Source organism: Doryrhamphus excisus, chromosome 21 (genome assembly GCF_030265055.1).
Source record: "Doryrhamphus excisus isolate RoL2022-K1 chromosome 21, RoL_Dexc_1.0, whole genome shotgun sequence".
Lineage (NCBI taxonomy): Eukaryota > Metazoa > Chordata > Actinopteri > Syngnathiformes > Syngnathidae > Doryrhamphus > Doryrhamphus excisus.
The window spans coordinates 4,402,501-4,419,259 of record NC_080486.1 but is presented as its reverse complement, the minus strand read 5'-3'; the positions used below and the strand labels follow the sequence as shown (position 1 = coordinate 4,419,259).

The following is a 16,759-nucleotide window of genomic DNA, read 5'->3' as shown; positions in this document are numbered from 1 at the left end:
GGGGGATGTGCAGTCACTTGACAAGTGGGTGCTATGCTCGTCATTACAAGGCTTTCTTCTTCTTGTGTGAAGTGAAGCTTGTGTGTTTTCTTCTTTCTTTATTGTTGTGCTTTGCAGTGGTATAGAATTATTCCGATAACGTTAGCTTACTCAAGCGCTCAGACAGAACTGGTCGAAAAAGTGCAAAAATCTTATGGTGTGCTTGGTCATGCAGGAGTGCACGCACTGGCACCTCAACCTGAACGTGTTGTACACTCAGCTGCACAACAAAAATAGAGAAAAACCTCAAAATAATCCATAAAAGTTAGCATGAGATTGCTCATGCATGGGTGCCATTGTGCCTGCCAGGTATTATGGGCCTGCATATTCCGCATACAAGTCTGTCGCAAGTAATGCCGGACAAACGGTGCCCAACTTGGATGACTCATACTAAATGAGTCCATTCAACCAGTTATTATGGGCCTGCAAGTAAGTGCTGTCCATCCTATTATTCTGCATACATGTTTTATTCTGTCATATTCTGTGACAAGTAATGCCGGACAAACAGTGCCTAACTTGGATGACTCATACTCAATGAGTCCATTCAACCAGTTATTATGGGCCTGCAAGTAAGTGCTGTCCATCCTCTTGTTCTGCATACATGTTTTATTCTGTCATATTCTGTGACAAGTAATGCCGGACAAACGGTGCCCAACTTGGATGACTCATATACTCAATGAGTCCATTCAACCTGCCAGTTATTATGGGCCTGCAAGTAAAGCGCTGTCCATCCTCTTATTCGACATACACTTTATATTGGATCATATTCTCTCCCAAGTAGTGCCGGACAAGTCCAACTTGGACGACTTGTATGTACACTCAGAGCATTCCTCCTGCCAATTATTATGAGCTTGCAAGTAAAGCTCCGCCCATCCTATTACTCTTCATATATATTATTTCTTATTCTGCCGCAAGAAATGCCAGACAGACTGCGCCCAACTTGAATTAATAGTACACTTAAAGAAAACATTCCTTCTGTCAGTTATTATGGGCCTGCAAGTAAAGCTCAGCCCATTCTATTACTCTTTATTCATATTATTTCTTATTCTGCCGCAAGAAATGCCGGACAAACCATGTCCAACTTGGACGACTTGTGCACTTCTCCTGCCTGTTATTATGGGCCTGCAAGTAAAGTTCAGCCCATTCTATTACTCTTCATATATATTATTTCTTATTCTGCCGCAAGAAATGCCGGACAGACTGCGCCCAACTTGAATGAATAGTACACTTAAAGAAAACATTCCTTCTGCCAGTTATTATGGGCCTGCATCGGTCTCACAAGTCACTGATTAAATCTTATTCTGTCACATGTAATACTGGACAAACTGGCCCAACTTGTGCGAGTCGTATACTCGGCCAGTGACAGTGACACCAGTGCTTCTGCTAGTTATTTTATGGGCCTGCATGTAAAGCTCAGCCCATCCTATTACTCTTCATACATATTATTTCTTATTCTGCTGCAAGAAATGCCACACAAAAGGTGCCCAACTTGAATGAATCGTAGTGACAGTGACACCAGTTGTTCTGCCGGTTATTTTATGGGCCTGCAGGAGAATATTCCTCATATTTATTGATGGGTTTGTTTTGGTCAAATGTCATGTTTTAGTTCTGTCTTCAGAAGATGGTGAGTGATTTAAAGGTTTCCATAGGTTTCTCCATGAGTGTGTGTTGCGTTGCAGGCCCATTCATTCTATTTAATGAAAACCTTGAAATAAGCCACAAACCAGGACAGGCATAGTAGTCGGTATACACCGTGAATAAAAAAATCAAACTTTCCCACCTTTGAAAATGTCACGCATGCAATTGTGCGAGACCGGTCTGAAAGCATTGATTATAATCTGGTGACGAGTGAGGTTAAAAAAGGTATTGAGTGGAAGAGCAGACATCGGAGAGGTCCACAGTGGTTCTTTCACAGGAGAACAAAAAAAATAACCTTTGACACTCCCCTCTCATCGAACTCGCTACCATTCTCCTCCTCTGCTCCACTCCCGTCACCGCTCTTTGTTTGCGGCTCAATCCGCAGGTGAAGAGGTCCCTCGCAGGGACAAGACACACACCAACCCAGTGGGTTCCCCCCCGAGCGTCCGAAGACCTGCTAACCTTCTTTATTCTGATCATCATTCCACCTCTCTTACATGCGCTATTCTGTTTTCATCTTTGTCTGCTCTTTCGACTCCGCTCTCTTTTTCCCTGTTGGTATTCCCATCGTTCTGTTCTCTCCCTCATTGCCCTGCTGTCTCCATCTTAGCTTGAGTTATTGATTTCTGTAAAGGTTGACTCAGGTGATGGAGCGTTCCTTTCTTTTTGCACTCTCCTGCCTCGCTATCTTTCACTCCCATCTTTTTAAATCACCCTCTCGCCTAAATTTCAGCTTCTTTTTCACCCATTTCTTTGTCTGCGAGCACAACATTGGGAGTAAAATATGTTGTTTTTAACTCATTCATTCATTCATTTATTCATTTTTTACAGCTTATCATCACAAGGGTTGCAGAAGGTGCTGGAGCCTATCCCAGCTGATGATTTCTTCTCGTAAATCTGACTTTTGTCTGACTTTATCGCCAAGGCCTCTGACATGTAATGTCCCTCTGATGTACTTGTTCCTGATCCTATCTATCCTGGTCACTCCCATTATTTTATTTTATTTTATTTTATTTTATTTTATTTTATTTTATTTTATTTTATTTTATTTTATTTTATTTTATTTTATTTTATTTTATTTTATTTTATTTTATTTTATTTTATTTTATTTTATTTATTATTATTTATCATTTTAAAATTATTTTCCATCATAATATTCCAAGTTGTAATGTTCCTCTGATGTACTCAGCCCTGATCCTATCCATCCCGGTCACTCCCAATGAGTACCTCAGCATACTCATCTTAAATACTCTTTGTAATTTTTTTCCTCATATGCTATAACTTTATTCCCATAATATTGTGACTAAATAATGTCCCTCTGATGTACTCGGTCCTGATCCTATCCATCCTGGTCACTCTCAATGAGTACCTCAGCATCCTCATCTTAAATACTCTTTGTATTTTTTTCCTCATATGTTATAATTTTATTCCCATAATATTGTAACTATATAATATCCTTCTGATGTACTCGGCCCTGATCCTATCCATCCTGGTCACTCTCAATGAGAACCTCAGCATCATCATCTCTGCTAAATCCAGTTCTGCTTCCTGTCTTGTCCTCAGTGGCACTGTGTCTAGTCAAACAACATTGCTGGCCATCAATATTTACAATACTTCCTGTTTCAATCCGGCCTCAACTTCTGCTGGTGTTCTATCGTCTCTGTGTCGTCAATTAGAGCATGATTCACCATCACAGTGATGGTTATCCACAAGAATGACCTCATACATTTATCTTTATAAAAGAGAGCAGACTAATACTTATTCTAACCGAGCCTTCCCATTGATACTGGATGATTTGCTGCAAACGTTTACTTAATATTGCAGCGTTAGTGCCTCACGTTCAATGCTTAAAGACATAATGTTCATGTTACTGCCACCCTTGGATAATTATCTGACAAGGACAAGCAGCATAAATATCTGTTAGTGGCAGTAATGTTTGTTGATGGTGATTATAGTTTATATGAATGGAAGTCAAAAATAATATAAACCCCAGCAGTCGCTCTAGTAGGGTTCCAATTGTATGGAATTTCATAGACTTTATGGGCCTGCATGTAAAGCTCAGCTCATCCTATTACTCTTCATAAATATTATTTCTTATTCTGTCGCAAGAAATGCCACACAAACCGTGCCCAACTTGATTGAATCGTACGCTCATATAGAACATTCCTTATTATGGGCCTGCATGGGTCTCAGAAGTCACTGATTAAATCTTATTCTGTCACATGTAATACTGGACAAACTGGCCCAACTTGTGCGAGTCGTATACTCGGCCAGTGGCAGTGACACCAGTGCTTTTGCTAGTTATTTTATGGGCCTGCATGTAAAGCTCAGCCCATCCTATTACTCTTCATACATATTATTTATTATTATGCCGCAAGAAATGCCACACAAACTGTGCCCAACTTGAATGAATTGTAGTGACATTGACACTAATGCTTCTGCCGGTTATTTTATGGGCCTGCAGGAGAATATTCCTCATATTTATTGATGGGTTTGTTTTGGTCAAATGTCATGTTTTAGCTCTGTCTTCAGAAGATGGTGAGTGATTTAAAGGTTTCTCCATTAGTGTGTGTTGCGTTGCAGGCCCATTCATTCTATGATGCGTTTCATTATAAAGCAACCCCAAAAGATGCGGACAGGAAGTTTCTGCAAGGAACATTCATGCAGCACAGTTCACTTTTTTACGCCGCGTAATAAGACCTTCAAATCGACTTTTATGTTGGTAATTACCAAGCAAAACCATCCAACTTCAGTAACAAAGTCAACAAATGACAGATGAAACGTTCGGTGGCTCCTCTCTGGCTGCCCATCACTCCATAATAGCTAGTTAGTAATATCCCGTGGAACATGATGACCATTTTAGTGATGACAACATGGCTGACAGGTGAAACTGCACCTGCCTTGTGCTCGCTCATTAAATGTTGTATTCCATAATGAGGGAAGTGCATTGTTTGGTGGCTGTGTTGGCTCGGAGCATAAAAAAAAGCTTTGTTTTTGGTCTGACAGTTTCAACGTTGCATCTGCAAGATCTGTAGGATGCGCCAACGAAGGGTTCAGATGGAGTTTATACGAGGACAACGACCGGATGCGAGTGATTTTAGGGGCTAGGATTCCCTAAGTTTGAAAAGTGTCATGGTTTCCAAACTTATGTAATGTTTTATTTTATTTTCTATTGCGTAATGTGTCAAACCACAATGTATCCGCTTATGTTTTGGACGTCTGCAGCCATGCATTTCCTCTTTATTCAAGAAATGATGCACTTTTGATGATGTTATTCCTTATGACCATACTGACTAGTGGGAAATTTCACATTTCAAATACGGTAATAGTGGTAATGGTTTTATTTCATTTGAACATGCATCAGATTACAATTGAATGCATCACATAATCAGTTCACAGTTCCACATGTCAAAAAGGAATAGGAAGAAGCAAAGCTTATTAAATACTACCCCTCCATCTGGTACTTTTACTTTTTACTTTCAGTAACTGTTACATTTGTTCACTTCCTGCTTTCCTAATATAGTTTAAGTTGTAATTTTTTAATTTAATTTAATTTAATTTAATTTAATTTAATTTAATTTAATTTAATTTAATTTTATTTTTTGTTTATTTATTTCCTAATATAATTTGAGTTATTTTTATGTATTTATTTATTTAAGTAATTATTAATGTTTTAAATTATTATTATTATTATAATTATAATTATTATTTTTATTTTTATTTTTATTTTTATTTTTATTTTTATTTTTATTTTTATTTTTATTTTTAGTCACTTTGGGTGAGTTGCTTTAGCCTGTTGCTGCAATTATTATTATTATTATTATTATTATTAAATTCTACGTTTTACCTGCATTTGGTCCTGTTCTTTGCATCCTGGGGTCGAACCGTAAAGCTCTCAAGCCCGACCGTGACAGTTAGTATGTTCTCTATAGGCGGCATTATGAATTATCCTTACTGACCTTTTTTGCAGTACATTTAGCGAGTGAAGATTGCTTTTATAGTTATAGTTTTATAGTTATACTTTTATAGTTATTAGTATATTATAGTTATTATAGTTACACACACAAACATAATTTAGTAAGATATATAAAACATTTCTCTCATGATTAAAGTTGGTGTTGTGCACGCTAAAGACCTCTGATAAGTAGACACGGCTGCTCCAATTCCTTCTGTGTGTGTGCGTGTGCGCATGCGTGCTCGGAGAGAGCGCACACATAAACACGACACGCATTTAACCTCAGCCCGGCGTTCGATGAATGAAACTCCGACAAACACGATGGGACTGAATTGCCAACGTTGCCATTAAAGCAGTGTTGGTAATATTAGCCTCCAACTTCATCAACAGCTCCCAAATTCCAACGGTAGGCACTTTCAGACCCACAAACTAATCTATATTGTAGCGTCGCTGGGAGCACTTCCTGGTTCCCGGCGTGCTTTGCGGCACCGTCGATAGTAGTAAATAGTTTGTCAGTTTGTAGATAAAGTTGCATAGTTTTCATTCTTTGTCTGCTGAATTAGTTAGAGTGCTTTTATTCGTCTTTTGCGGTGGTATGTGATGTTTTTGGGAGTTCTTGTTGTCACACCATGAGTTAAACTAGTATGCTAGCGGTAACCCATTGAAATGTGACGGGCTATGTATGGTGTAAAAAGCAAACTTATTCTTTTACTTGACATTCATGTCGCCTATTTCAAAGCAGGTGGCATTATTTCAACTAAACCTAACTGTTAGAGGCTAAATAAAAGTTGAAAACATACCCTTGTTATAATGTGTCGGAGGGGTGCCGCGACTGCGTGTGTTGCAGTGTCTTCCGGCAACACATAGCTGCCCGGCGGATGCCTGTCTGTAAATCATGCTGCAGAAAAATATATCGGTTGATTCCTAGTTATTACCCCATATTTCCACACAATAAGTAACATATCGTAGAACCAAATATGTTTTCCAAGGGGACGAATGTGCATTAAATGTGCATTCAGATTGCATAACCAGCTATTGTCTGTGGGAAGATCATCATAAAACAATGTGGCGGCTATTAGTGAGCGTTATTCATGTTAAATCGCTGGCTAGAGGGGGGTTGGGGGGGTGCAGGTACACACACGGTATATGTGCACCGCTATGCCAGTTAATGAGTGCCGCAATGACTGTAGTCTGTATTTGCAGGCGGGCGAGCAAATGATGAATACACTTCAATCAATTCAAGACAGGCATTCATCATTCATTTGTCGGACGCTGTGAGCAATGCCGGGTCTCACTGAGAGCAGCTGGAGAGGAAGCCTCGTCCGTAATTGATTTTAAAGTTAAAAGAACGTTGTGGATCTAGGGGTTTGAATCAGGAAAATCCCCAACGGTGGCGAGCGTGGAGCTGGTTGACGCCACTTGACAATCGGTTCAGCCAAACAGAGGCAATTAGGAGCTGGGTAAGTTCATTAAATAAGTTCATATTTTCATAGCTTGACCTTAAAACATTATTAGAGCCCTCTCCACATGAAATAACACCCCTATAGTTTACACCTTTGCACTTGCATTACCCAATATAGTACACATAAGAGAAAATAAGACATATAAGACATACAAGGCACTGGAAAAGTTCCTTTTTGCCCCCCCCCCCCATCCACTAACTTCCGGTTTCTGTACTGAACCATAAGTTCATTGAATAAGTTAATATTTTCATAGGTTGAACTTTAAAAAAATTCTGACCTTCTAAATAAAGCTTAAAAAATTATTAGAGCTCTCTCGACATGAAATAACACCCCTATAGTTTACACCTTTACATTCTTATTACCCAATATAGTACACATAAGAGAAAATAAGACATATGAGGTACTGGAAAAGTCCCCCCCCCCCATCCATCCACTAACTTCCGGTTTCTGTACTTGAACTTAAAAAAAAATTTTGACCTTCTAACATTATTAGAGCCCTCTCAACATGAAATAACACCCCTATAGTTTACACCTTTACACTTGTATTACCCAATATAGTACACATAAGAGAAAATAAGACATACTATAAGACTCAAATAAGACATACGAGGCACTGGAAAATCCCCCCCCACCCCCGTCCACTAACTTCCGGTTTCTGTACTTGAACTTAAAAAAAAAATTCTGACCTTCTAAATAAAGCTTCTAACATTATTAGAGACCTCTCCACATGAAATAACACCCCTATAGTTTACACCTTTACACTTGTATTACCCAATATAGTACACATAAGAGAAAATAAGACATATAAGACACAAATAAGACATACAAGGCACTGGAAAACTTTTTGCCCCGCCCCCCCAACAACTTGCGGTTTCTGTACTGTATTTCCTGTGGTGGCTTCTGTCTCATCAATATAATATTCATTCAATCCATTTTCTATGCCGCTTATCCTCACAATTTGGAGTTCTCAATGAACCTAATATGCATATTTTTGGAATGTGGGAGGAAACCGGAATATGCAGACGATATGCAAACTCCACACAAGCAAGCAGAGAATCGAACCCCGATCTCCTGACGGTGTGGCCTACATGCTAACCACTCCTCTACATGCAGTATTATTGAGTGGTACAAGCGAAAACGTGACTATAGGGGTGTTATTTTATGTCTGGAGAGCTCTAATAATGTAAAAAAATCCCAATAAGAAACCAATTAAAAATGTTTATGCTTGAAAATGCCAAATTTAGGCAAATAAGTCAAATGTGCTTCAATAAATATATTTTTAGATAAATAATAGACTGCATTAAAGGACAAAATGGCGGGGATTATGTATTTTAAATTGACTTTTTTATGGGTTCTCTATGCAAAAAAGGTTATGAAACTAACAAATTGAAGAATGAATACAGTAAATCTACCACCATGTTAATACTGCAAAAAATGACGTTTCCGCCATTGTTAAGCCATCTCTACGTCCCCGCGTCCTTCCTGCTAGCATGCACCTTTAAGACGGAAAACAGAATCCTAATCTATGCTGGTGCTGACCTGGCTAATGGAGGAAGAATACCCCAGGGTGAAATGTAATCAGGAAGACAGTTAATAAAATGAACAAGACCACTTTACTTGATCTCGCTAATGTCCCTGACCTTCCCCGCGGGACGACATTCACACGCGTGTGCAAGCGAGTTAAACGCATACATGGCCTGACATGCCATATTCATCACATAGACGCTGAGGCTTGACCACACACAAGTGGGATGATTCATAATGAAAGATGCCGCAGTCATTAAATGGACTGTATTATCCCATTGTTGCCTCAGGCGGGAATAAATTAAAATGAAGATAAATCAACAGCTGTCAATCATATGCTAATGAGTGACACAGCAAATCCCCTACGGATTCATCTGTGAACAACATAAGCATGGGCGTACATGTAGGTAAAGAATAAATATTTAAAAATGTAATAAAATTATAAAAATTATAAAAATTATAAAAATTATAAAAATTCTAAAAATTCTAAAAATTATAAAAATTATAAAAATTATAAAAATTATAAAAATTATAAAAATTATAAAAATTATAAAAATCCTGGACTGGTCACCAGCCAATCACAGGGCACATATAGACAAACAACCATTCACACTCACATTCATACCTATGATCAATTTGGAGTGGCTAATTAACCTAGCATGTTTTTGGAATGTGGGAGGAAACCGGAATACCCCGAGAAAACCCACGCATGCACGGGGAGAACATGCAAACTCTACACAGAGATGGCCGAGGGTGGAATTGAACCCTGGTCTCTTAGCTGTGAGGTCTGCGCGCTAACCACTCGGCCGCCGTGCAGCCATTAAAAAAATATATATTATAATTTTTTTAAAAAAAATTATAAAAAATTATAAAAAATTATAAAAAATTATAAAAAATTATAAAAAATTATAAAAAATTATAAAAAATTATAAAAAATTATAAAAAATTATTAAAAATTATTAAAAAATATAAAAAATATAATTTTATAAATAATATAAATATTATAAAAATTTATTTAAAAAATAAGCCAAACATTTATGATTTTTTTAATGCTCTGATACACAAGAATAAACCATAACTTTCGCAGAAATGTAATCAAACGACCAAGTCTGGTGCTTGTGTGTCTCACCAAACATTACAGTAACCTTACTGACACCTAGTGGCCAGTTTTGAATGCTACATATCATCACATCACACCAAAAATATAACACCAATTGTCACCTATAACAAAAAACTGTGATTATACTGTATATATTTTTTTTATGCTGCTTTATATTCATAATTTTTTTATCAAATAAGTCTTATAATGCTAGTTATTACATTCTATACTGAAATTACAACATCACAAGCTCCATGTTTTCTTCCTCTGTTGAGAGAAACAAGGGGAATATTAATAAGAAAAATAATGAGGAAAGGCATGACTGTGCACGTTCACGCAATATTTTTTTCAACAAAATTGTTTTCCAACAAAATATGGCAGGCAATGAACTTGACTGCTTGCATTAATAAAAATGACAGAGCGCAAGCTCATACATTAGCGCCATACAATAATGAGATGCGCTGTAGAAAACAACCCCGATTGCATTATCAATGTACATATACAGTATGAAGGATTAGATGTCCGCCTATAATGCTCTTTATGAAAGATCTAATCGTGGTTTTATGATATTAGCACTGGCTGAATTAGCCGCTTTGATTGGCTATAAATCAAACTTAATTATATTTCTAAAGATACATCTATTTTACTTGGTACACCCTAGGCTGGTCGCCATCACTATATTGACAGTTACTATGGTACCCATTATGTCATTGTATGGTCATATCACCTCGTACTTTGGTACGTGAAAAAAATAAAAATAAAAAAAATTAAATTAATGAAAAAAAATTAATAAAAATAAAAATAATTATTAAAAACAAATAAAAAAATAAACAAAATTAAGATTATTTTTTAAAATAAAAAAATAAGTAAATTTTAAAAAAAAAATAAGTAAATTTTTTTTATTACAAAAATAAAAAAAACTTTAACTATATTAGGAAAGCAGGAAGTGAACAAATGGCTAATTTGGTTTTTCATACTGTGCACTTTGTTCTTATGCGAATGTTTGTGCAACTTGTGAATTTAAAATAAATAAATAAAAATTAATAAAATTCAGTACAAAAAATAAAAAAATAAACAAAAATAACTTAAATTATATTAGGAAAGCAGGAAGTGAACAAATGTAACAGTTACTGATTGCAATTGTGATTATTTCCATGCATTGGCAAGCTAACTGGATGCTAACAATGTTGTTTTTGTATTTAATGTATTAAATGTATTTCTGTTTTAAAAAAAATGCTCATTTTCCATATTCCCTCTCGCTGCTCCTCACCTTGCCCTCACAACTCCAATGGAAGCTTATGCTAAACAAAAATAAATAATTATTTCAATATTGTTCTATTTAATATTTACTAATCAATATGAGTATTGTAGGAATGTTGCATAATTATTGTTTCGACTTATTTTACTCCAACTAATGGCATTCCTAGCTTGTCAATTAGCATCCCTTTCGCTGGACCCGGTTTGTTATAATGAGGGAAAAAGGTCTCCTTGGGTATTTGGTGAAATGCAGCAGGCAGTGAAATGTGTTAATATTGACTGTTATGACCCGTATTGGCAGCCATAATACCAGGAATCCAGACACGGCGCAATAAAGTGTGCTTTAATTTGACCGAGGGGCTGAACGGATAGATTTTGGTGTTAATTCAAATTGGACGAGGTCACAAGTTCAGCTCGGCACATTGAGCCATTAAAACGTTCATGCTAATAGGACTTCCATGCGGAGTGTGAGATAGAATCCCAAATACGGAGAAAGAAGTGAAGTCGTTTTTCCCCCCACTAAACTCTTCCTTCATTTTGTCTACATACCAATGCCCAGTTGGTACATTTCAAGCAGAAAGAACTTAAAATAGCACAACTCCACCTCTTTTCCATGCAGCTACATCTCAATCAGGTTAGATTTCCGCTACTTTTCGCTCCCGGCATGCTAAACAAATCCCCAATAGTCTTTTCCGAATACATGACACGGGAGCTGGAGGAATACAGGGGGGGTTATTGAGATGAAGAAAAGGGGCCTTGGGGGTGACAAGGTGGGCATGATTGTCTCCTCTAGCAACCTCCCACTCCGCTTGGGAACCGCGCAGACGCTTAACCAGCTTACCGCCGAGGCAGGGAGGAAGACAGTGATGCTCTTGTTATATTCTCGTCTGTCCAAATATGCATTATGTTGAAGGTTAAAGGTCAAAAATGTTAGCGAGATGCAGTGTAAGTCCGCCGTCTCCCAAGGGGGGCGGGTCTTGTTGGTGTGGGCTGCCCTTCCAATCCCACATATACAATAGAATGCATGCATGGTTATTATTCAATGTGATATTTATTATCCCTATACAGTTTTTATTATGGTTCTTACTGTTCTTATTATGTTCTTGGTGTACTTTTAGTATGTTTTAATCAATATTTCAATATTGAACAAAGCAAAATTTCTTCTCAATCCGAAATCATTCCAAAAGCAATCTTGACTCGCTAAATGTACTGCAAAAAAGGCCAGTAAGGATAATTCATAATGGCGGCAACAGAGAACATACTTACTTCTTATTTCTAAAATCACAAATACTTCAACTTGCTGATATAGTTCTGATATAGTTCTGATATAGTATAATCGGTAATTTTTTTTTAAATAAAAAAATTAAAAAAAAAATAAATTACCAAAAAAAAAACTATATTAGGAAAGCAGGAAATTAACAATTTATTTGTTTTTTCATACTGTGCACTTTGTTCTTATGCGGATGTTTGTGCTACTTACAAATGTGCAACTTGTGAATTTAAAATAAATAAATAAAAATTAATAAAATTAAGTAAAAAAAATCAAATGAAAAATAAGGAAAAAAAAACTTTAACTATATTAGGAAAGCAGGAATTGAACAAATGGCTTATTTGGTTTTTTATACTGTGCACTTTGTTCTTATGCGGATGTTTGTGCTACATTCAAATGTTCAACTTGTGAATTTAAAATAAAATAAAAACTAAGAAAAATAAAAAATAAATAAAACTTAAATTATATTAGGAAAGCAGGAAGTGAACAAATGGCTTATTTGGTTTTTCATACTGTGCACTTTGTTCTTATGCAGATGTTTGTGCTATATACAAATGTGCAACTTGTGAATTTAAAATAAATAAATAAATATTTATAAAATTAAGTAAAAAATATTAGAATAATTAAAAAATTAAACTTAAATTATATTAGGAAAGCAGGAAGTGAACAAATGTAACAGTTACTGATTGTAAAAGTACCAGATGGAGGGGTAGGATTTAATAAGCTTTGCTTCTTCCTACTCCTTTTGGACATGTGGAACTGTGAACTGATTATGTGATGCATTCAATTGTAATCTGATGCATGTTCAAATGAAATTCAACCATTACCGTTACCATCTCCGGGTCCATCCTGAAGGTCCACTGGCTCGAGAACCAGATACAATCTATTCCTTTGCTCGATGTCTATTTGGCCGAATCAGCACCGAGACATGAAGTTGACGCGACCACTTCCTGTTGCTGTCTGTATCTGCTCATCCCCAGGTTCTCCAATCAGATCCCAGGACTGTCCATCCCTGCTATCCCTGCACTCGGTGCTTATCTTCTAAGTGTACGTTCTCATATCAGTTGTTGTTACTGCTTTTTTTATGGCGCTTAGGCACATTGTCGAATTTAGTGTTAGTGTTTACTTAGTGTTATACGTATGTAGGCATTTCATGGCTTTAATTATGAGTTGCATAAATGTCTTGTTATTTTAACACTGTTAAATGGTGTGAAGAAATGTTAATAATCTCCCATTCCGTGTGGAAGTGGTTGCTTTTGTTTAGTAGAAATAAATTCAGTTAAGTCTTTAATGCAGTTATGAAAAGTATGAGAATTAATTCTGTCTTGTGTGTACACTACAGATGAAAAGTTTGGGATAATAATAATAATAATGATGATAATAATAATAATAAAAATAACAATAATAATAATAATGATAAAATAATAATAACATTAATAATAGTAATAATAATAATAGTAAGAATAACAATAGTAATAATAATGATAATAATAACAATAATCATAATAATGATAATAATAATAATAATGACGACAATAATAATAATAATAGTAACAAAAATAATAATAGTAATAATAATAATAATAATATAACAAAAATAATAATAGTAATAATAATAATAAAAATAACAATAACAATGATAAAATAATAACAATAATAATGATAACAATAACAATAATAATAATAATACTAGTAATAATAACAATAACAATAGTAATAATAATGATAATAATAATAATAATAGTAATAATAACAATAGTAATAATAATAACAGTAATAATAACAATAGTAATAATAATGATACTACTAATAATAATGATGACAATAATAATAGTAACAGTAATAATAGTAATAATAATAATAATAATAATAATGATTAAAAAAATAATAATAGTACTAATAAAAATAACAATAATAATAACAATGATAAAATAATAACAATAATATAACAATAATAATAATAGTAATAATAACAATAATAATAATAATAATAATACTAGTAATAATAATGATAATAATAATAACAATAATAATAATAATAGTAACAGTAATAATAGTAATAATAATAATAACACTAAGAATAATAATAGTAATAATAACAACAATAATAATAGTAAATATTATTATTATTGTAACAAAATAATAATATAATAATAATAATAATAATAATAATAATAATAATAATAATAATAATAATAATAATAATAATAATAATAATAATAATAATAATAATAATAATAATAATAATAATAATAATAATAATAATAATAATTTAAGTTAAGTTAGGTGCTCTGAGAACTCAGCATTTGGTCTATGTACTGTTTATAGGACAAAGGTGGGCCACAGACATTTTTTAGATTTTCAAGCGGGCCCTGAGTTGGTAGTTGGGAACCCCTGATGTAGAAGATAAGCAACTTGGCTAACATGTAGCACAACCTGCCATTGGCTGAAGCTAAATGAGGGGGAAAAAAACACATTTCTCGATGTCCTTCCAGAGAAAAAGTCTCCTTGAAGTGGTCTTTTTATGCAATTCTATACCGCTAATAATTCAATACATTTCCGTATATCTGCTTCACGGACAATAACACACACGTGCGCACATTTCTGCAGCTAAGCGCTAATTACAGTCGCAGTCAAAGTTCCCGTCGTGTTGGCATTCACAAAATAAACACCCCCCCGCCGGGAAAGGAAACCTGCGAGATAAGATCACTGCAGCTGGAGATTAACAGGAGGCTTTCATTTGACTTGACTCGAGTACGCTTGGAGCCACCTGCATGAATATTCATGAAATGTGATTTCCCGCGTTCTTTTAATATGCTGCCTGCTGGCCTTCTCACTAAACGCGCAGCTTCCAGTTTTGTCGCAGAACATAGACACAGGTATTTTTTTTATGAACATATGTTTGAGCCACAAATTGGATTTCCAGTAAATGATTGCTGTTTTGTGGCAAAACAAAAAAAAAATACAAAATATGTAGTATTGTGGTTAGGAGGCCGCAGTAATGACACAAAACATTGAGACATTACATTAACATTGCATGAAGTCATAGTCTGACAAAATAGTGAAAATGTTTTCTCCCATTCCGTGTGGAAGTGGTTGTTTTCTTAGGTTTAGTACAAATAAATTTGTTAGCTTGATAGCGGAATTTAGGGATATCAAAATAGTTCAGAGGAGTAAAAGCGCCTCGAGGACTCTTGCTAGTACCAGATCTTGCTAGTACTAAAGATAAACTTACATAAATATCTGTGTAAGTGAATATTACCCTTGGGGGTTCCAGCGCCACCTAATGTTTCGGCATGCAAATATTATCATTTTTGAGAAAATTAGCTAAATTACATGAATTATATTTCTCGTAATTTTGATTAAACTGCGTCACTGATCGGCATTATCTTAAAATTTGCATAATACATTTTAAAATAAAATACATATAATTTTATCAATTTTATAAATAAAATTACTTTAAATTACCGTATTTTCCGGACTATAAGTCGCACTTTTTTTCATAGGTTGGCTGTTCCTGCAACTTATACTCCAGAGCGACTTATAGTCCAGAAACTACAGTTAAATTAAATTAAATTAAATTAAATTAAATTAAATTAAATTAAATTAAATTAAATTAAATTAAATTAAATTAAATTAAATTTCATTTCATTTCATTTCATTTCATTTCATTTCATTTCATTTCATTTCATTTCATTTCATTTCATTTCATTTCATTTCATTTCAATTAATTTCAATTAATTTCAATTAAATTAAATTAAATTAAATTAAATTTAATTTAATTTAATTTAATTTAATTTAATTTAATTTAATTTAATTTAATTTAATTTAATTTAATTTAATTTAATTATCAGAATAATCAGAATTGAATTAGAATTGAATTAAATTGTCAAAAGTTAGACATCTACTTTTTCTTCTTCTTAGCTCATTGTCATCCATCATACTTGCTCACCTCTGCTGTCACAAGTGACATTTGCAGTCATTTTATTTTATTTTATTTTATTTTATTTTATTTTATTTTATTTTATTTTATTTTATTTTATTTTATTTTATTTTATTTTATTTTATTGTATTGTATTGTATTGTATTTTATTGTATTGTATTGTATTGTATTGTATTGTATTTTATTTTATTTTATTTTATTTTATTTTATTTTATTTTATTTTATTTTATTTTATTTTATTTTATTTTATTTTATTTTATTTTATTTTATTTTATTTTATTTTATTTTATTTTATTTTATTTTATTTTATTTTATTTTAATATTTTCCAAGTTGCTGTGGCTGCATCTCTCCAGGTCATGAATGTGTGTGAGTGACAGGAAGAAAAGTGACTCCCTTTGGGAGATGTTGTTTGTCTCCACCTGTTGATTTGCATGTATAAGTCTTCCGGTGTTTCGCAGGAAAATATTTGTGTTAATATGTCATATTTACAAAGTACTGGACCAGTAAAAATTAAACCTCATCTCCTGGGAAGGTCACGTGATATTTTTAAAGATGGCGGCCCTCAAATGG

The 16,759-nt window shown here is 34.1% G+C and overlaps 1 protein-coding gene and 1 long non-coding RNA gene across 7 annotated transcripts in view; one reads left to right on the top strand and one right to left on the bottom strand.

The window, feature by feature from the left end:
• cntnap2a (contactin associated protein 2a) overlaps positions 1–16,759 on the bottom strand; it is a 341,582-nt gene that overhangs the window by 86,845 nt on the left and 237,978 nt on the right. The window lies entirely within an intron of this gene.
• LOC131108718 (uncharacterized) overlaps positions 5,723–16,759 on the top strand; it is a 63,429-nt gene continuing 52,392 nt past the window's right edge. For 4 of the 5 annotated variants that reach the window (XR_009120520.1, XR_009120519.1, XR_009120518.1 and 1 more), the window contains exons 1-2: positions 5,723–6,038; positions 6,836–7,092. This is a non-coding gene — a long non-coding RNA (uncharacterized LOC131108718). The remainder of the gene's footprint in view (positions 6,039–6,835; positions 7,093–16,759) is intronic. The other variant, XR_009120517.1, reaches the window with a different exon arrangement.